Source organism: Tetranychus urticae, chromosome 3 (assembly GCF_039701765.1).
Source record: "Tetranychus urticae isolate SD_2017Ah chromosome 3, NJAU_TeUrti_SD_1.0, whole genome shotgun sequence".
Lineage (NCBI taxonomy): Eukaryota > Metazoa > Arthropoda > Arachnida > Trombidiformes > Tetranychidae > Tetranychus > Tetranychus urticae.
In genome coordinates this window covers 3,421,023-3,442,309 of record NC_142960.1, presented here as the reverse complement: position 1 = coordinate 3,442,309, position 21,287 = coordinate 3,421,023, and the positions used below count along the sequence as shown (strand labels likewise).

General features: G+C 32.1%; 3 long non-coding RNA genes across 3 annotated transcripts; 1 reads left to right on the top strand and 2 right to left on the bottom strand.

Annotated features, from left to right (window-relative positions):
- Nucleotides 1–84: 84 nt before the first annotated feature.
- Nucleotides 85–6,195, bottom strand: LOC149093184 (uncharacterized). The gene is made up of 2 exons (XR_016200291.1): nucleotides 6,109–6,195; nucleotides 85–584 (listed from the first exon to the last, which is right to left on the bottom strand). It is a non-coding gene; the product is annotated as an uncharacterized LOC149093184 (long non-coding RNA).
- LOC112539926 (uncharacterized) lies at nucleotides 6,176–7,353 on the top strand. The gene is made up of 2 exons (XR_003083905.2): nucleotides 6,176–6,698; nucleotides 6,785–7,353. It is a non-coding gene; the product is annotated as an uncharacterized LOC112539926 (long non-coding RNA).
- Nucleotides 7,354–11,135: 3,782 nt separating this feature from the next.
- LOC112539927 (uncharacterized) lies at nucleotides 11,136–11,728 on the bottom strand. The gene is made up of 2 exons (XR_003083906.2): nucleotides 11,351–11,728; nucleotides 11,136–11,283 (listed from the first exon to the last, which is right to left on the bottom strand). It is a non-coding gene; the product is annotated as an uncharacterized LOC112539927 (long non-coding RNA).
- Nucleotides 11,729–21,287: the final 9,559 nt, after the last annotated feature.

Below are 21,287 nucleotides of genomic sequence, written 5' to 3'. Positions count from 1 at the left end.
TTGAACACAATCTCAAGTGTGATCTAAATATACTCATGAGGTGATCATCTTCAATGATACGATGTCAAAGTGACATTTTATTCATTATTTCAAACACTTTCATGCAGGTGTAGTTGATTTCGAGTCAATCAATTAATTTGCTTCCATCAATTCATTTTGTTTTCATTATAATTCAGTGAAGTTACAAGCTATTAATTCCGAGTCAAGGAATCATGACAAAGGTACAAGTTAACAGTTCCGCAAAGTCAATTTTGATTGGAATATATTCGTTCCTTATTACAGCAAATGTTATCGGTGCGATCACGTCGTTGATTTATTTAGGTGGTCTTCAAGTGGGTCCTTTCATAGTGTCTCTACTCATTCAGGGACTATTATTGACTGCCGTCATTAAGCAATGGAGACTTTTCCTGAGTATCTGGCGAATCCTCACCATAATTGGGATTGTTATTATGTCGATCTTATCAGTGCTTGGAATTGTTTTCCTCATCGGTTCTAAACAATTAGATGACGACTCAAAGACATATTTGTTTGTTTTTGAAATAGTGCTCATATTGGGCATACTTTTCAATTCAATTTTGGCTCACCTCATCGGAAGATATACAGGGCATTTCAGCTAATTTTACCGTTGTATATTGGCTATATCTTTGCCCCTGAGTGACCTTGAGGTAGAATATTTTGTTTATGGAAATTTGGGCGATACTCAATTGCTATATTTCAAGGGCGAGGTCATTCAAGGGCATTGCGTTATTTGACCTCTAACTGATATTTAAAGGTCATTTTCTAAGAGTGCAAAAATTTACAGATTGTTTGATGTTTACTAGGCGTTAGTAACACACACCGTTGAAAGATGTATGCATTTTTCTTAAAACCAATTGATCAACACAACAATATGTAAACATTCATATCTTTTGACCAGAATAAGTTATAAACATCTCACTAGCATCAATCAATCTGAAAAATTTTGCCCTCTTACGAAATGACCTTTGAATATCAGTTAGAGGTCAAATAACCCAATGCCCTTGACCTTGAAATATGGCAATTGAGTATCTCTTAATTTTCCATGCACCAAATATCTAACCATAAGGTCAACCAGGGGCAAAGATATAGCCAATTTACAACGGTAAAATTAGCTGAAATGCCCTGTACTAACGATTTGAAAAGAGCAATCATTGTTGCTTGCAACTTTTAACAGCTATACTTGTGCATCATAGACTGTAGCAACAAATCGATAGCGTCCTGTAAGTCAAACTTATTTTGCGTTAATTTGATCGACAATAAACAAATTTTTCATCATTTACGTTGTTACTTTTATTTCTCTGCCTTTTTCATCAAAAACAAGACGCTACTGCGAAGTGTGCTGTGCCAAATGATGTCAAAAGTCGTTGATACTACTAAATCGCCCCTGAATCGGGTTTCATAATTTTACTTTTTCTCTTCAACGGGACTTTATTAAACAATGTTTACAATGGTTATCGTTACCGATATCAAACGATCTGAAGATGATGGAAAGCTTTTGCTTTGTTTTGCTTTTCCGAGACACAATAGATAATTTGACTAAATTGAATTATCAACATTGATTTTTAATTGCATCAACCAAAGTTATTCAAAACGAACCCAGAGTTAATATTTCATGCCATTTTCAAATCATAAACAAATTGATTTGGCTTCTTACTTTGATTTAGTTTGCTTCACCCAAAAGAATCATGTCATTTCGTGAAAAGATGATTAAACTAAGCAATAAGGAGCATTAACCCTCCGTTGCTACTCTTAGACTTTTTTGTCCAAAATAATTTTTGAATGTTAATAAAATCAAAACCTTATGAGTTAGAAACTTTTGACTCCGGAACATTGTCAATCATAGATATGAGTGTGTACATCTCGAAAACAAAGAGTATGGACATTATAGTTTACCTGTAATATTGATATAAAGAGTGACTAGCACGGTCAAAGACAAAAAAGTCACAAGAGTAGCTTTGCGTAAATGCACTGCCAAAGCTACGGAGCAATAAAATTCTCTTTTATTTTTTTGACCACTTTATTGCTTTTTTGTAACAACTCACAAAAAGAGTCATCAATAGCTTATACAAGCCTTTCCGTAAGAAAAAGCGAAGATAATTAGCAAAGAGAGGGCAAAGGTCAAATCAACTTTTTTGGTTTTATGATGGTAACAACTATCTCAGTTTTTGATTTTGAAAATTTTGAGATCGGGCTGAATATGTTTTACGAGAAAGAAGCATTTGAATTGAATGTAAAATCAATGAAGATACCAATATAGTTTTATCAATAAAAGCAATTAAAGTCAAAGGTGCATTAAATAATGAACAACCATTGATCAAAATTTATTAAATGTCACTAACTTTTGATTATGGATTTCAATAGATTAAAATATGCTCTAGAAGATACATTTAGTGGCATCTCAATATCTATTGCGGTTTTTTGATACGAAAATGAGAAAATTCTAGGATTAAAATGAGTTAGACTGCCATAGCAAGATTTCAAGCAAAACTCAAAATTTCAATAGATTTGAGAAAAGTCAAAAAAGTCAAAAAAGTCAAACATAAGACACAGAAACCAAAAAAGCAATAAAAAAGAGAACTGACAAAATTTTGGTCAAAAGTTAGGGTCAGGGTCAACGCTACCCCCATTTTACAACTTTTGCCTCTCATTTACTTCTTACTGCTGTTAAGGCTACGGACAGTTTTGTCCAAAGAGTAGCATATTTGTGACTTTTTTTAAGAGTAGCAACGGAGGGTTAACAGAAATTATCTTTTGGCTCTTTTATTATTCCACAGAAAACGCACAATATGATCTAATAATATTAATAAAACAGCTAAATATAGTGTAGTATCATAAAAGAATATAATAATTATCCATTTCGTTGTTTATATGCAACACTTAGAATCTCGACTCTGAGCATATCTGAAATAGCTAGTGTTTGCAACATGTTCAATTGACATCTCAACCCTTTCTCAAGAATCCAAGAGACTCTCCCAAGAAGAGTTTCCATTCATGCCAAAGATGATTAGAACGGGAAATCTTGTAAACTAATCAAACCATATTAGTTTTTATGAGGAGTATCGCACTTGATCACACAACCCTTCATCTATTTTCCCTTGCATTTATTTATCGCTTTCCGCATTACATAACCTTATTTTTGCATCAACCTTTAGAGTAAAAAACACCATGTGAAACCCTTTGTCCACTGACAATGTAAATCAGTTTAACATCAACAATACTAACCCATTGTAATTCAATTAATTAAACCCTTTTATTTTGTTAACACGCCTCTCGGTTTTTTACCTTAAACGATATTGTACCCTAACCTTACCTTAAATAAGCAAGCTGAACAATATTATTTAGTAGTAGCATAGTAGCGAGAAGTTACAATTAAAATTTTCTTCACACTGTGCACGTCATTTCCGAATTGAGTTTTGTTTAAATTTTCTAAGTCAATATAAACTTACATCAGTGAATAAACTTTGTTTTATTTAGTTTTCTTCCAAGTTTCGTATCGTATATTCTGAGCTGTTCAATCATGGAGATGAAAGTCGAAAGTAAATCGAAAACCGTTTTGAAAGCAGTTTTTGCATTCCTTGTTTCGGTTGATGGACTTTCTCTGGTATCAACACTCATATCTCTCAATCCAGTAATCATTGTACTCGTTCTCTTGAAGCTTTTCTTTGACGGACTCGTATTGGTGGCGATCATCAAACAATGGAGAAATTGCTTGAGAATTTGTAGAATCTTCATCTACCTCTTTTACGTCGTGTTACTTGTAGGGGCAAGAGGAATGGCGGCATCTTATGGAGAGGCTAAAAGAGATGAAGATGCTAGAGAGATATTGAATCCAGGTTCTGTTGACGAAAATAAGGAAAATCCCAGCGAAGATACTGTTCTTTTGCTTGCTGCAATTTGGGCAATAATTCAATTGGTTGCATATGGTGTTTCGGCTCAACTTATTGGCAATTATACTGAACAAATAAAAAGGTTATTCCAAGCTTCAAATTCTGGATCGAACCATTCTCCATCGAATAATCCTCCGCCTTACTACCCTCTTTATTCTTATTAATTTAGTGCTTAATCTTTGACTCATTTTGTGTCTAAACGATCCGTTTTGATGTTAAAAATTATGACCAAAGTAAAAGTTACTTGAAAATGAATAAATAAAAAGATTTTTTGACTTTGCAATGTTTCGATTTGTTCTTTAATTAACAGTAAATTCAACCCTCATTCCATATCGACTGATCTCCTAAAGATTCAGAGATTTTTTTGTGTTTACATGAAAAATCATTATAAAATATTAAAGAAATGTAAATTTTCTGAAAATTGTTACTGAACTTCTCATTATATCCTCGTCACTTCTGAAAACTAGATTCTTGACCATTTGCCCGAACATCAAAATTTCACCAAAAATTTCGAATAAAAAAAATGGTTTGTAGTGAATAATCAGATTGAAATGGTATCATCCAACACCCAATGCCTGATCTAACATTGAACAACCATAAAAGTTGTGATAAAACGAAATAATCAGAAATGATCAAAGCTATCTCAGCATTCATCTCCTCTCTGCTTTCAGGAAAACAATGAGTTTGCTGATTATTTGGGTGATAAAGAAAAAGGGTTTGTTAAATATTAGTTAATTGGTCACATTGATGGAAATAATTCATTTATATAATCCATTTCAATGTAATTCCTTAAAATAGTTCTCAATTTTTAGTGTCTCAATAATGAAACCAATTGCAATTAATTGTGCTTTCAGTTCAAAGTTTCAAATAGTTTACTTCGAGTGCAAGGAACATGCTTGGATTGAACAGCGTTTTCAACAGCGACAATTTAAGAGCGATTCTGATTGTATATTTTGGATTACGTGTTTTGTCAAATGTCTCTGATTTGAAAATGTCCATGGTTCACTTCGCTAATCGACAGATTGGCTTCATTCTCGTCAAACTTTCTTTCAATGGACTCATAGTAACATTGATTGTTAGATAGATGGCCTCTACTGTATATACTTCCCAAGGAAGTGATTTAACTCTTTAGTTCGAAAAAATAATTTATTTTTCATATTGAGGTCAACACATTATCGAACACCCTAATATTTCTGACTGAAAACTATAGTTAATACAGTAAACTGAAACAATTCACTTCTCGGGTCTAAAATTATTTTTCGAATTTAGCTCATTTACACATATTTAACAACATACAGAAACAATTCAGTTTGCTCATGTAGTTTATTGAGTTTTAACTAATTGTATAAAGGCTTACAAAGTTGACTGAGTGAGAGATAAATGCTTAATGAAAGCTATTGGTTGTAAATTAATTGCATGAATGGGAAGGCAAATTAATTTGATTGGTTAATCAATTTTTCATTGAAGTGCTGTCGCGTCAATCTGTAAATCAAATTGCAATTCTGGAAACGAGCTAAAAATTAATTCTTCATATCGTTAATCAGGATTTACCTAAGTCCTAATATTAAATTACAACTTGTAATCAGAAAATTGTATGAATTATTTTTATGCAATTGCTTCTGATCGATTGGAGATTGTATTAGACATGTTTCTGTACAGAGAAAAGGTTCAAAAGTCTAAACGTTTACTATTAACGTTTAATATTTAGCACAATCTCAAGTGTGATCTAAATATACTCATGAGGTGATCATCTTCAATGATACGATATCAAAGTGACATTTTATTCATTATTTCAAACACTTTCATGCAGGTGTAGTTGATTCCAAGTCAATCAATTAATTTGCTTTCATCAATTCATTTTGTTTTCATTATAATTCAGTGAAGTTACAAGCTATTAATTTCGAGTTAAGGAACCATGGCTTCTTTAAAGTCAATTTTGATTGGAACATATTCGTTCCTTATTACGGCACATATTGTCGGTGCGATTTCGTCGTTAGTGTATTTAGGTGGTCTACAAATGGGTCCTTTCTTAGTGTCTCTACTCATTCAAGGATTATTATTGACTGCTGTCATTAAGGAATGGAGACTTTTCCTGAGTATCTGGCGAATCCTCATCATAATTGTGATTGTTATTATGTCTCTTATTTTTGTTTTTGAAATACTGCTCGTATCGGGAATACTTTTCAATTTAATTTTGGCTTACCTCATCGGAAGATATACTAATGATTTGAAAAGGGCAATTATTGTTGCTTGCAACTTTTAACAGCTATACTTGTGCATCATAGACTAACGTATGGGGAATGAGAATAAGAAAATTTTCTAGATCCAATTGCTAATAGAGGCGGATACAAAGAAATTTTCAAAACAAGTCGAACTTAGTAGGGTCTAGTGGATTCACTCATTTAATCCTATCTTATTAAGCCAATAATTCTATCGGCTTTAATCATTCTTGATTTAATCGAATTAGTTAAATTAGCGAAATAGCTTTCAACGAATGTTTTGAGTTTATTTTTAATGTCAACGATGTCAAAGTGACATTTTATTCATTATTGCAAACACATTCATTATAACTATTCGACACAATCTCAAGTGTGATCTAAATATACTCATGAGCTGCTCATCTTCAATGGTACGATGTGTAAGGGGAATTTTATTCATTATTTAAACACTTTCATGCAATTGTAGTTGATTTTAAGTCAATCAATTAATTTGCTTCCATCAATTCATTTTGTTTTCATTATAATTCAGTGAAGTTACAAGCTATTAATTTCGAGTCAAGGAATCATGACAAAGGTACAAGTTAATAGTTCTTCAAAGTAATTTCTTCATTTTAATTGAAATATATTCGTTCCTTATTACGGCCAATTTTGCGTATTTAGGTGGTATTCGAATGTGTCTTTTTACAGAGTCGCTGCTCATTCAGTGAATAAGCAAATTGGAAACAATTGTGACGGAATTTATTGGATTCAATGTTGCGTTTGACGGGCTTTCTCTGGTATCAGCGTGCATGGCTCCCCAGCCGGATATCATTGTATCCTGTCTCTTTAAGCTTTATTTTTGACGGACTCGTATTGATGGCGATCATCAAACAATGGAGAAATTGCTTGAGAATTTGTAGAATCTTCATCCATCTCTTTTACATCGTGTTACTTGTAGGGGCAAGAGGAATAGCGGCATCTTATGGAGAGGCTAAAAGAGATGAAGTTACTAGAGAGATATTGAATCGACTAAATTGATAAGTAGGTATACTAAACAACTGGAAAGGTTATTCCAAGCTTCCACCAACTCTCCACCTTCTCAATCGAATAATCCTCCGCCTTACTCACCTCTTTATTCTTATTAATTTAGTGCTAAAACTTAGGCTTATTTTGTCTTCGAACTTTTAATGTTGGAAATTATGACCAAAGGAAATAAATAAATGAATAAAAAGATATTTTTACCTTTGCAATGTTTCGATTAGTCTTTTAATCAACAGTAAATTCAACTCACATTCCATATCGACTGATCTCTTAACGATTTAGAGATTTTTTTATTGTGTTTGCATGCAAAATCATGATAATTTATGAAAGAAATGGAAATTTTCTGAAAATTGTTACTAAACTTCTCATTATATTCTCAAAACTTGTCACTTCTGAAGACTAGATTCTTGACCATTTGTCCGCACATCATAATTTCACCTAAAATCTCCAATTAAAAAGGATTGACTGCAATGAATAATCAGTTTGAAATGGTATTATTCAACCGTAGAGGTTAATTTGAGCAACCAATTTTGAGCAAATCTTTTTTGAGCAAAGCATCTTAAGGACATTTTTGCATTTTTACTTACAAAGAACATGTTTGGATTGAACAGTGTTTTCAACAGCGACAATTTAAGAGTAATTCTGATTGTATATTTTGAATTACGTGTTTTTTCGAATGTCTCTGATTTGAAAATTTCCATGGATCACTTCGCTAATCGTCAAACTTTTCTTCAATGGACTCATATTAACATTGATTGTTAAACATTGGAATTCTTTTACCGTTTAGATACCGTTAATCATTTGCTTATCTAATTAGATACTACTTACGTACCTGTTGACATCTTAGCTTTCATTGAGCGTTAATCTCTCATGGCTGGTTATTCGTGCAGCCTGTTAAAAATCATCATACCAATTGTAATGTTCATCCCAGTTTTGAAACAAAAATTAACATGCAAGAATGATGGCTGTTTTAATAAACAAAATAACCAGAACTTATTTGCAAAACCATACTGTCCAACAACTTCAGTCCACTCAACACCATGTAATTGTCGAATTTTTGAATTTAGCTTATTTACACACATTTAACAACAAACAGAAACAATTCAATTTGCTCATGTAGTTCATTGAGTTTCAACTGAATATATAAAGGGTTACAAAGTTGACTGGGTGAGAGCTAAATGCATAATGAAAGCTATTGGTTGTAGATTAATTGCATGAATGACGAACCAAATTAATTTGATTGGTCGATCAATTTGTCATTGAAGTACTGTGGCGTCAATCTGAACATCTAATTGCAAGCCTACTGTTGTAACCAAAGATTCATGTATCTTACATTAATTTATTAATATATTGAATTATAACTTGTAATCCAATAATCCAAAGATAGCATTAATCCGAGCTGATAGTTTTGTGATTATTGATACTCACAAACACTTTCATGCAGCTATAGTTGGTTCCACTCACCGTGTTGATGCAACCTTTTATGCTTGTGAAGTAAAGTGAAGACTCGTTGACAAACTTTCCAAGTTTCCGACAATCTCTAGTGACAACTGAATATACTGATGAGCTTATCATCTTCAATGATACGATGTATAAGTGGCATTTTATTCATTATTGCAAACACTTTCATGCAGTTCTAGTTGATTCCAGTCAATCAATTAGTTTGCTTGCATTTATTCAAGTTGTCTTCATTATAATTCAGTGAAGTTACATGTTGTCAATTTGTAGTCAAGGTACAAGTTCACAATTCTTGAAAGTCAATTTTCGATTGGAATATTTTCGTTCCATATTACAGCTAATTTTGTCGGTGCAATTACGTCGTTGATTTATTTAGGTGGTCTTCAAGTGGGTCCTTTCATAGTGTCTCTACTCATTCAGTGAATAAATTCTGATTTAGTTTTCTTCCGAGTTTCGTATTGTATATTCTGAGTTGTACAATCATGGAGATGAAAGTCGAAAGCAAATCGAAAACCGTTTTGAAAGCAGCTTTTGGATTCCTTGTTACGGTTGATGGACTTTCTCTGGTATCAACACTCATATCTCCCAATCCAGTAATCATTGTACTCGTTCTCTTGAAGCTTTTCTTTGACGGACTCGTATTGATGGCGATCATCAAACAATGGAGAAATTGCTTGAGAATTTGTAGAATCTTCATCTATCTCTTTTCCGCCATGTTAATTGCAGGGGTAAGAGGAATAGCGGCAGCACGTGGAGAGGCTAAAAGAGATGAAATTACTAGAAAGATATTGAATCCAGGTTCTGTTGACGAAAATAAGGGAAATTCCAGCGAAGATACTGACCTTTTGCTTGCTGGAATTGTGGCATTAATTCAATTTGTTGCATATGCTGTTTCGACTCAACTTATGGGCAATTATACTGAACAAATAAAAAGGTTATTCCAAGCTTCAAATTCTGGATCGAATCGTTCTCAACCTCATTAAATTCTTCAACATGTGATTTGTTGTTTAAACTTTGTAAAGTTTCGAATGATTTAGTTAGAGCATATACCTAAAATGGACTGTTGTCAATCGACTTCTCGTCAAAATAATGTCCACACCCTGGATAGACAAATACAGAGAAAAGCCTAAAATCTCAATTGAAACAATGTTATGATTTTACTACATTTACAACGATAAACAATTAAATTTTTCATTATTTGCATTGCTACTTCCGTTTTCTTTGCTTTCTTCATCAAAAAAAAGATGTTAGTGTCAAGTGTAATGTGTGAAATCAAATATAAAGTTAACAGATGAATAAAATCTAAACGTCAGTCAGTTCATAAAAGGATTGACTGCAATGAATATTCAGATTGAAATGGTCATTCAACACCCAATGCCTAATCTAACATTGAACAACCATAAAAGTTGCGATAAAATAAAATAATCAGAAACGCTCAAACTATCTCAGCATAGTTAATTGGTCACATTGATGGAAATAGTTAATTTATATAATCCATTTCGATGTGAATCCTTAAAAATAGTTCTCAATTTTCAGTGTCTCAACAATAAAACCAATTGCAATAAATTGTGCTTTCAATTGAAATTACTTCTGGTACAAAGAACATGTTTGAAATGTGAACAGCGTTTTCAACAGCGACAATTTAAGAGTAATTCTGATTGTATATTTTGGATTACGTGTTTTGTCAACTGTATCGGATTTGAAAATGTCAATGGTTCACTTCGCTAATCGTCAAACTTTTCTTAAATGGACTCATATTAACATCAATTGTTAAACATTGGAATTTTTTTGTGGAATTTTGTCGAGTCTGGTTCATTTTGATTATTTTTGCCGGTTTTGTTCATCTACATACACCTATCAACATACAGAAACAATTCAATTTGCTCATGTAGTTCATTGAGTTTCAACTAATTGTATAAAGAGTTACAAAGTTGACTCGGTGAGAGCTAAATGCTCAATGAAAGCTATTGGTTGCAGATAAATTGGCTGAATGGGAAGGAAAATCGATTTAATCGACTGGTAAAAAATTGTTGTGGGTACAGTTTTGCATCTGTAAATATCATAGTCTGATATTTTAACCCAAAGATACTGTTAATCATTTGCTTATCTATTTACCTGTTGACATCATTTATCTACAGCCAATAGCTTTCATTAAGCGTCTAGCTCTCATGGCTGGTTACCGGTGTAGCCCGTTAACAATCATCATAAAAATTGTAATTTTCATTCTAGTTTTGAAACAAAAGTATCAAAAATAACAATAGAAAATGATAGTTGTTTTAATAAGCGAAAATAAGATTTTGATCCGAAGGGAAATGTCAGTTTACCAGCTTTTGAAACAATACCAATTGAATTGATGACTGACTAATGCATTTGAAAATTGTCAATAAATGACTTTTCTTTGACGCGCAGTAACTCTTCATGTCCACAGCCTGGCTAGGCAATTTTCACATTGTATTACTCAGTAAATGAACAGTTCAAATAATCAAATGTAAAACCAAATCCTATCGAGAAAATTTGTTTGATGCATGATAAATTCAATACAGATGTTTTATTAAATCATATAACCCTGAGTTTAATCGAAATCATCTCAAGTTTTTACCAACAAGTTCCTTTGTCCTGGAATTCTCACTCAAAAAGATGTTCATAATCCCAAAAGATGTGTAAACATAAGACATTTTGATCTAGAAATGAAACATTCTGAAAATTGTAACAAAACTTATTACTGTTAAAATAAGATTCTCAACCAACCTTTCACCAAAAATCTCGAATCACAATGGTGAGACTGTAATGAACGTAACTAATAGATTGGCATGGTTTAATTCAACACTAAATGCACAATTTAACACTGAACAATCATAACTATTTGCTCATGTATTTAATTTAAACTAATCGTTTAAGGGTTACAAAGTTGACTGGGTGAGAGCTGAATGCTTAATGAAAGCTATTGGTTGTAGATAAATTGCATGAATGGGAGAGTAAATTGTTTTAATTGATCTTTTTGTCGTTAGTTTGCTGTGGTGACAACCTGTACATCAAATCGCAAGCCTACTGTTAGTTTACTGCTGATAGTTTTGCGATCGAATATTCGAATATTTTTTTATTCGAATACAAGTATTCGGATACCTGTAATACTCGAATAAAACTCTATTCATATTCAAGAATAATCGAGTAATCGAGTATTCGAATATTCACTATCGACTTCAGCATTAACCATTCCCTTATCTACTCACCTGTTGATGTCATTTATCTACAACCAATAGCTTTCATTAAGTGTTTAGCTTTCATTGTTAACTTTTGCTGTCTTCTTTAGCAACCATCATACAAATTGTATGATTTCCATTTCAATGAGCTAAACAAAACGTACCATTAAAAATCATAGACACAGTGATCAAACTCCACAAGTCTTTCTACTTATTTTCACTCTTTAGCAATAATAATACAAATTTTAATGTTCACTACAGTTATGCTATAAGAGCCGTCATTAATTAGAGGCCATATATTTTAATAAACACGGTAACCAGAACTCAATTGAAAAACCATTCTCAACCTTACAGCTTTTTTAGATATTTTTACTTTTCCTCAATATTGTGTTCATCTAGTCTCTGTTTTAAATGTATCCAATAACATGATGTGTTAATTCATGATCAAATGGCCTCCAATCGCTAGTTGAATGTTTTTTCACCATTCTATGCTTGATTATTTCAGTAAAGTATGAGGAGGAAGCAAAAATCAATTTTCGTTCCAAGCTACGATCTTTTCTTTTGTGCATTAAACAAAATCCACTTTCACCATTATACAAGCAGAAATGAAAAATAGGAAAATTTCATTTCTCTATTTCGAGAATTTAAAAATTTAGCATAATAACAACATTGTTTCAAGTGCTAATTGAATGTATTTCAACATTAATAGCAGCCAATAACACTAAAAGTCATGCAAATTTCATGAACATTTGCTCAACAGACTGCTTTTTCACAACTTTTGTAATTGTCATAGATAGCCTCGCCTATTCAACAAATTTTTTTGCAATTAATTTTTGTTCAAATAAAATTAAAAAATTGGAATTTGAAAAATAGCCAACGAGAAGTACTTTTGTTTTGAAATTAAAACATTTCAACCGCAGGACGAAATTGGTCAAGTGGTCAAACCTCTGAATTATGATTAATCACGCAAAAACAATGTAAAGAATCTCATTCATAGAATAATGAGAACCGATTTTCGAAAAATGACCTCGATGACCACAGTGACCTCAGTCCCCAAATAAAATTTGGTTTCAAAAAATTAATTAAACTTTCTTTTGAGTGTAATGTAAAGTTTTTAGATGGTTCTCTGACATACAAAAATGTTTGGTTAGGTCAAATGTCAGGCCACCGCTGACCATTGATACAAAATTATCAGTAGATCAGCGAACGTAAAGAATAAAATGACATTAGTTGACCTGGAAAATAACGCGATAAGGTTGTCGAAGAATGGCCTTGACCATTGCATAAAATGTGAATCGTCCAATACACTATCACTTTCTAATAGTGAATACAGATTTTGCTAATTACTTCAGAGAAATGGCAATTCCACTCATTTTATTGAGCTTTCATTGAATTCACAACTGAAAAATCAATTGAAACAATGTTGTTGTTTTATTACATTTTCACCTACTCGACATGGAGAAACGTCCTGTCATTTTCCTATTTTTCATTTTTTTGCTTGCATAGAATGTTGGAAATACATTGAAATAGCAATTGGAGGCCATTTGATCATGAATTAACACATAATGTTATTGGATACATTTAAACCAGAGACTAGATGAACACAATATCGAAGAAAAGTAAAAATATCTGAAAAAAGTTTTAAGACTGAGTATGGTTTGTCAGTTGAGTTCTGGTTACCGTGTTTATTAAAGTCTATGGCATCTACTTTACTGTTGTTATGTTGTTGTTTCACCACATTGGAAGCTTCTCTACATGGAGAAGTGAATTTTCCTATTTTTCATTTCTGCTTGCATATAATGGTGAAAGTGGATTTTGTTTAATGCACAAATGAAAAGATCGTAGCTTTGAACGAAAATTGATTTTTGCTTCCTCCTCACACTTTACTGAGAGAATCATCACTTGAATTCCCAATTGCAAACAGTTGCAATTATCTAATAACAATCTGATTTAATCTTTTATCTTTGGTGTGAAATATGAATAAAAGGGTCGTACCCATTGCTTCAGAATCATTATTGTGAACTTTATATTTTCGAAAACTTGTTATTCTTTGATTTTAACAGTGAAACCGTAATGAATACCGAATTGTATGTGCGAATCCTGTCGCCTATGGAAGCTCTAAGAGTTTTAATGAATGCCATTTACAATTATGAAAGTCCTGGTTTCTATGTGATTGCAGAACTGAAGATGCAAAATGCCAATTCAGCAAACGATGAACCAATGGAAGTTGATGACTGACTAATGCAGGAATCAAATTTAAAAACTGTCCATTAATCGACTTCTCTTTGGCATACAGTAAATCTTCATGTATGCAGCCTTGGTATAAAATTTGCCGTCATTACAAATGTAAAACTAAACTCTGTCTGTCTACTGGACACTAAATAAATTTTAAATATTTTAACCGAAAGTTTGTTCATAATCAATATTTCGTATGAATCTCTGACAAAAAATCGTTTCTCGGGATAACCAATAGAATAGTAGAATTTCGTGATGTTCACAAAAAACACAAAATTGATTTCAGTGAGTGAAACAAAATGTAACACGAAAAAACACAGACTCAATGATCAGAACTCACCTGTTAAACCATCCTCATTTGTAACCATTTCTACTGTTTTTCCTCTCAAACAATCATAATACAAATTGTAATGTTCATTTAAGTTTTGCTACAAGACCTTACATTAATTACAGTAGATACAGTAAACACGGTAACCAGAAATCAACTGACAAATCATTCTCAGCCTTACAGCTTTTTTCAGATATTTTTACTTTTCTTCGATATTGTGTTCATCTAGTCTCTCGATTAAATGTACCCAAGAATAACATTATGTTTCAATTCATGATCAACTGCTGATTGAATGTATTTTTCACCATTTCTTAAAGGGGAAAAAATGAAAAATAGGAAAATGACAGGACATTTCTCCACGTCGAGTAAATGAAAATGTAGTAAAGCAACAACATTGTTACAATTTATTTTTTCAGTTGTGAATCCAACGAAAACTCAATACAATGAGTGGAATAGCCATATCTCTTAAGTAATTAGCAAAATTTGAATTAACTAGAAAGTATCACTTCATTGGACGATTCGCATTTTATGCAATGGTCAAGGCCATTCTTCGACAACCTTATCTTAATATTTTCCAGGTCAACTAACGCCATTGTATCCTTTTCGTTCGCTGATTCACTGTTAATTTAGTATAAATCGGATGTGGCCTAACATTGACCTAATCAACATTTTTATATGTCAGAAAACATTTAAAATTTAACCATCACATTCGAGTGAAAGTTTAATTCATTTGTGAAACCTAATTCTTATTTGGGGACTAAGGTCACTGAGGTCATCGAGGTCATTTTTCGAAAATTGCTTTTGGTTATTCTAAGGAATTCATTTTTAATGTTTCCACAGGACTAATGATAACCAAGAACTGCTGGTTTGACCACTTGACCACTCGCGTCCTGTGGTATGTGGTTGATACCTACGTTGGTTGGTACGCTCTTTTTACAAAGCAAAAGCACTTTTCGTTGAAGTTTGCTATTTTTGAGATTCAGATTTTTATATTTTATTAATAATTGTAGAAAAATTGATTGAAAAAAAATTGACGAGGCTATCTATGACAATTACAAAAGTTGTGAAAAAGCAGTCTGATGAGCAAATGTTCATGAAATTTGCATGGCTTTATTAATGTTGAAATACATTTTACTACATTTTTAGCTTCTCGAAATAGAGAAATGAATTTTCTCATTCTTTCATTTCTGCTTGCATATAATGGTGAAAGTGGATTCTGTTTAATGCACAAATGAAAAGATCGTAGCTTTGAACGAAAATTGATTTTGCTTCCTCCTCATACTTTACTGAGAGAATCATGCATAGAATGGTTGAAAAACATTCAACTAGCAATTGGAGGCCAGTTGATCATGAATTGACACATAATGTTATTCTTGGGTACATTTAAAACAGAGACTAGATGAACACAATATTCAAGGAAAGTAAAAATAACTGGAAAAGGCTGTAAGGCTGAGAATGGTTTTTCAATTGAGTTGTGGTTACTGTGTTTATGAAAGTCTATGGCCTTTAATTAATGGTGGATCTTATAGCATAACTGGAGGGAACATTAAAATTTGTATTACTAGATCTACTGCAAACAGTGTAGTCTGAGCTTTTGATATGCAATTTCAAATATTTTTAACTTTATTTGTGTTAATTATGGGAGTAGATTTTTTTAATGAAAATCATTTAAATAATTTTCTGGTTGACCATCAAAAGTTACATCAGTAAAATGATTTTCATCAAAAAATTTGCTTATTATTGTACAAAAACCTATCCAAGTTTGACCTTTGAACTCAATTTTCTCAAAAACTGTGGATCAAAGGGCTATTTAAATCGCAAAAATGGACTCAGTTTTTATGTCCCTACAAACCAACAGAATCTAAATTTGAAAGAAATTAATTTTTACCCGTTTTTGCCCATTTGTGTCAATTGTGTTGGCGCCCTCTATTGATATAAAATATCCCCAAATTTTGGGACTGGGCCAATCTTCACCAAAAACTATACAGTAAATTTTGACCCCTATAGGAACCTATTCTAAAGATTTCATCAAAATCGTGATTATTATTCTTGAGTTATCGTTACACGAAAAAACGCGAATTCACCTCATATGTCTTCGCTTCGCTCAGACAATTATTGCTAAAGAGTGAGATTCGGTAAAAAGAGTTGAATTTTGGAGTTTGATCACTGTGTCTATGATTTTTACTGGTACGTTTTGTTATGCTCATTGAAATGAAAATCATTCATTTGTACGATGGTTGCTAAAGAAGACTCTTGGTTGGCTCTTGGAGCAAACCTGGAATAAACATTACAATTTGTAACATGATTGTGAAAAGTTACCAGTGAGAATGGTTTGTAGCAGTGGCTTCTGATCATTGTGCTCGCAATTTTCAGTGCAGCATAAAACAGAAACCAGATGAACACAAGAGAGGGAATAGTATGATTGAACATCAGTGCACAATTGAGAATAGCTTGTGGTGGTGGTTTCTGATCATTTTGTCTATCATTTTAATGTTACATTTTTGTTTAACTTCTTGTAATGAACATCATCATTCAATTCGTATGATTATTGCTAAAGAAGACAACAAAAGTTAGCAATGAAAGCTAAACAGTTAATGTATTTACACTATTGGCTGTAGATAAATGACATCAACAGGTAAGTATTTTTGTATTGAGCTTCCATTGGATTTGTAACTAAAATCACAATTGAAATAATGTTGTTGTTTCACCACATTGGAAGCTTCTCTACATGGAGAAGTGAGTTTTCCTATTTTTCATTTCTGCTTGCATATAATGGTGCAAGTGGATTTTGTTTAATGCACAAATGAAAAGATCGTAGCTTTGAACGAAAATTGATTTTTGCTTCCTCCTCATACTTTACTGAGAGAATCATCACTTGAATTCCCAATTGCAAACAGTTGCAATTATCTAATAACAATCTGATTTAATCTTTTTATCTTGGGTGTGAAATATGAATAAAAGGGTCGTACCTATTGCTTCAGAATCATTATTGTGAGCTTTATATTTTCGAAAACTTGTTGTTCTTTGATTTTAACAGTGAAACCGTAATGAATACCGAATTGTATGTGCGAATCCTGTCGCCTATGGAAGCTCTAAGAGTTTTAATGAATGCCATTTACAATTATGAAAGTCCTGGTTTCTATGTGATTGCAGAACTGAAGATGCAAAATGCCAATTCAGCGAATGATGAACCAATGGAAGTTGATGACTGACTAATGCAGGAATCAAATTTAAAAACTGTCCATTAATCGACTTCTCTTTGGCATACAGTAAATCTTCATGTATGCAGCCTTGGTATACACTTTTCCGTAATATCAAATGTAAAACTTAATTCTGTCTGTTTACTGGACACTAAATAAATTTTAAATATTTTAACCGAAAGTTTGTTCATAATCAATATTTCGTATGAATTTCTGACAAAAAATAGTTTTTCGGGATAATCAATAGAATAGTAGAATTTCGTGATGTTCACAAAAAACACAAAATTGATTTCAGTGAGTGAAACAAAATGTAACACGAAAAAACACAGACTCAATGATCAGAACTCACCTGTTAAACCATCCTCATTTGTAACCATTTCTACTGTTTTTCCTCTCAAACAATCATAATACAAATTGTAATGTTCATTTAAGTTTTGCTACAAGACCTTACATTAATTACAGTAGATACAGTAAACACGGTAACCAGAAATCAACTGACAAATCATTCTCAGCCTTACAGCTTTTTTCAGATATTTTTACTTTTCTTCGATATTGTGTTCATCTAGTCTCTGGTTTAAATTTATTCAATAATAACATTGTGTGTCAATTCATGATCAACTGACTTCCAATTGCTAATTTAATGTATTTAACATCTAATAAATGCCAATAACACTAAGAGACATGAAAATGTAATCATTTGTTCACTTTTGTAACCTTTGTCAAAGATAACCTCACCTAGACAATTTCCAATTAGTTTTTCTGCAACTAAAATTAAAAAATTGGAATTTGCAAAATAGCCAACGAGAAGTGCTTTTGTTTTAAAATTAAAAGATATCAACCGCAGGACGCAAGTGGTCAAGTGGTCAAACCTCTGCATTATCAGTAATCACGCAAAAACAATAAGAAGATTCTCATTTATGGAATAATCAGAAGCGATTCGCGAAAAATGACCTCGATGACCACAGTGACCTTAGTCCGCAAATAAGAATTTGGTTTCAAAAATGAATTGAACTTTAACTTGAGTGTGGTGTAAAGCTTTTAGATGGCTCTCTGACATGCAAAATGGTCAAATGTCAGGCCACTACTGACCATTCATACAAAATTGACAGTAAATCAGCGAATTTAAAGAATAAATGACATTAGTTGACCTAAAAAATAAAGAGATAAGGTTATCGAAGAATGGCCTTGACCATTGAATAAAATGCGAATCGCCCAATGCACTATCACTTTCTAATAGTGAATACAGATTTTGCTAATTACGCCGGAGAAATGAAAATTTCATTTATTATATTTAGTTTGGATTCACAACTGAAAAAATAAATTTTAAAAATGTTGTTTTACTACATTTTCATTTACTCGACATGGAGAAATCTCCTGTCATTTTCCTATTTTTCATTTTTTTTGCTTGTACAGAATGTTGGAAATACATTAAATTAGCAATTGGAAGTCAGTTGATCATGAATTGACACACAATGTTATTATTGAATAAATTTAAACCAGAGACTAGATGAACACAATATTGAACAAAAGTAAAAATATCTGAAAAAACATCAACTGTAATTAATGTAAGCTCTTGTAGCAAAACTGAAATGAACATTACAATTTGTATTATGATTGCTAAAGATTGAAAATTAGTAGAAAGGGTTAAAAGTGAGGATGGTTTAACAGGTGAGTTTACATTACTTATCTGCTGTAATTATAATAATAATAAAATCTATGACATCAAATTAATGTTGGCTCTTGTAGCAAACCTGTAAGGAACATCACCATTTGTATTATGATTAAGAGTTACCCACAATTGTCAGTAAAAATAGTTACCAGAAACCAGATGAACACAAGCAAGTGAGTGAGAAAATTGGTGCACAATTGAAAATAGTTTGTTTTGGTTGCTTCTGATCATTTTGTCTATGCTTTTAATGGTACATTTTGTTTAACTCATTGTAATGAACATCATCATTCAATTCGTTTGATGGTTGCTAAAAAAGACAACAAAAGTTAGCAATGAAAGCTAAACGCTTAATGAAAGCTATTGGCTGTAGATAAATGACATCAACAGGTAAGTAGATAAGGGAATGGTTAACGAAGTGAGTATTCGAATACTCGATAACTCGATAATTTTTGAATATGAATAGTTTTATTCGAGTATCACAGATATCCGAATACAAGTATTCGGATAAAAAAATATTCGAATAGGTATTCGAATGTAAATAATCAGCAAAACTTTCAGTTCAAGTTAACGATATCTTTGGGTTACAACAGTAGGCTTTTGACATGATGTACAGATTGTCACCACAGCAATGCAATGAAAAACAAATCGACGAATTAAAACAATTTACTCTCCTATTCATGCAATTTATCTACAACCAATAGCTTTCATTAAGCATTCAGCTCTCACCCAGTCAACTTTGTAACCCAATGTACAATTTGTTGAAGTTCAACAAACTACATGAGCAAATAGTTATGATTTTCCAGTGTCAAATTATACCATGAGTGTTGGATTAAACCATTTCAATCTATTAGTTGAGTTCATTACAGTCAATCCATTGTGATTTGAGATTTTTGGTGAAATTTTGATCATCGCTATGTTAACACACCATTTGGGATAAAGACCAATGTTAAGACCAAGAACCATTTACTCATCTATTTACCTGTTGACGCCATTTACAGCCAATAGCTTTCATTAAACGTTTAGCTATAATAGCTAGATTTTGATGTCACTTTTTAGAAATCATCATGTAAATTGTATAATGACACTCATTTCAATGAGTTGAACAAAACGTACCATTAAAAATCATAGACACAGTGATCAGAACTCACCTGATAAACCTTTTTCAATCTTTTTTTTTCCTTTCTTAAGTTCATCTAGTCTCTCGTATAAATTTTTTGCTGAGTGCAACACATAAACTCCCCAAATCAAATCATTGAAAGACTCAAATTATTTATAAAAAATCACCGTAAGGATGAGAAAAAACCAAAAATTTTCTCTAAACGACACTCTGCTACTTAATTGAATTCAACACTTCGATATCCTTTTTTCCATTGAAGTTTCATTTTTTCAAAACTCTTTGTCTTTACTCGAAAACCAAAATTTTGTACTGTATATGTCCACGATACAACGATCAAACTGACCCAGATTTTCGCCCAAATTTCCTTAGTTAGAGATACGAATTCTGATTAAACGTAAATTTCTCAGTAATCTGAATTCCGAAAAAATCTCTGAATATTTTCGTTGTTGTAGTTGGGAATGGCTTTCATGCTTTAGAAAACTTTAAAACGCGTTTAGTTTGTCCACAATTTTCTCGCAAAAAATTCATTGGCTGACTTTTTATTGTATATTAGTAAAATAGTAGCTCATGTAGTCTATTGAATTGCAACTGATTATATTAATAATATGAACACTAAAAAAATCAAACCTTTACTAACAGAATAACCGAGATTCATTTTTCAAAGCAAGCGCTTCCCACAGATACATCCTGATGAGTTGATAAGTTGTCATTGTTTTTAAATTTGCTATCCAAATCTACCAGTTTCCAAACAGTCAGTGAGGGAAAATCCAGCAAAGATGATGAACTTGGAAGGAGATTGAATAATTATGATTGTCAATATCAGATTCTTCATACGCAATAAACAGTTAAAATTAGCAAAAAATGCATGGACTTTCATCATGACAATCAATAGAGAACTGATTAGACTGTTCTTAATATTTTGCTTCAACTTATCAA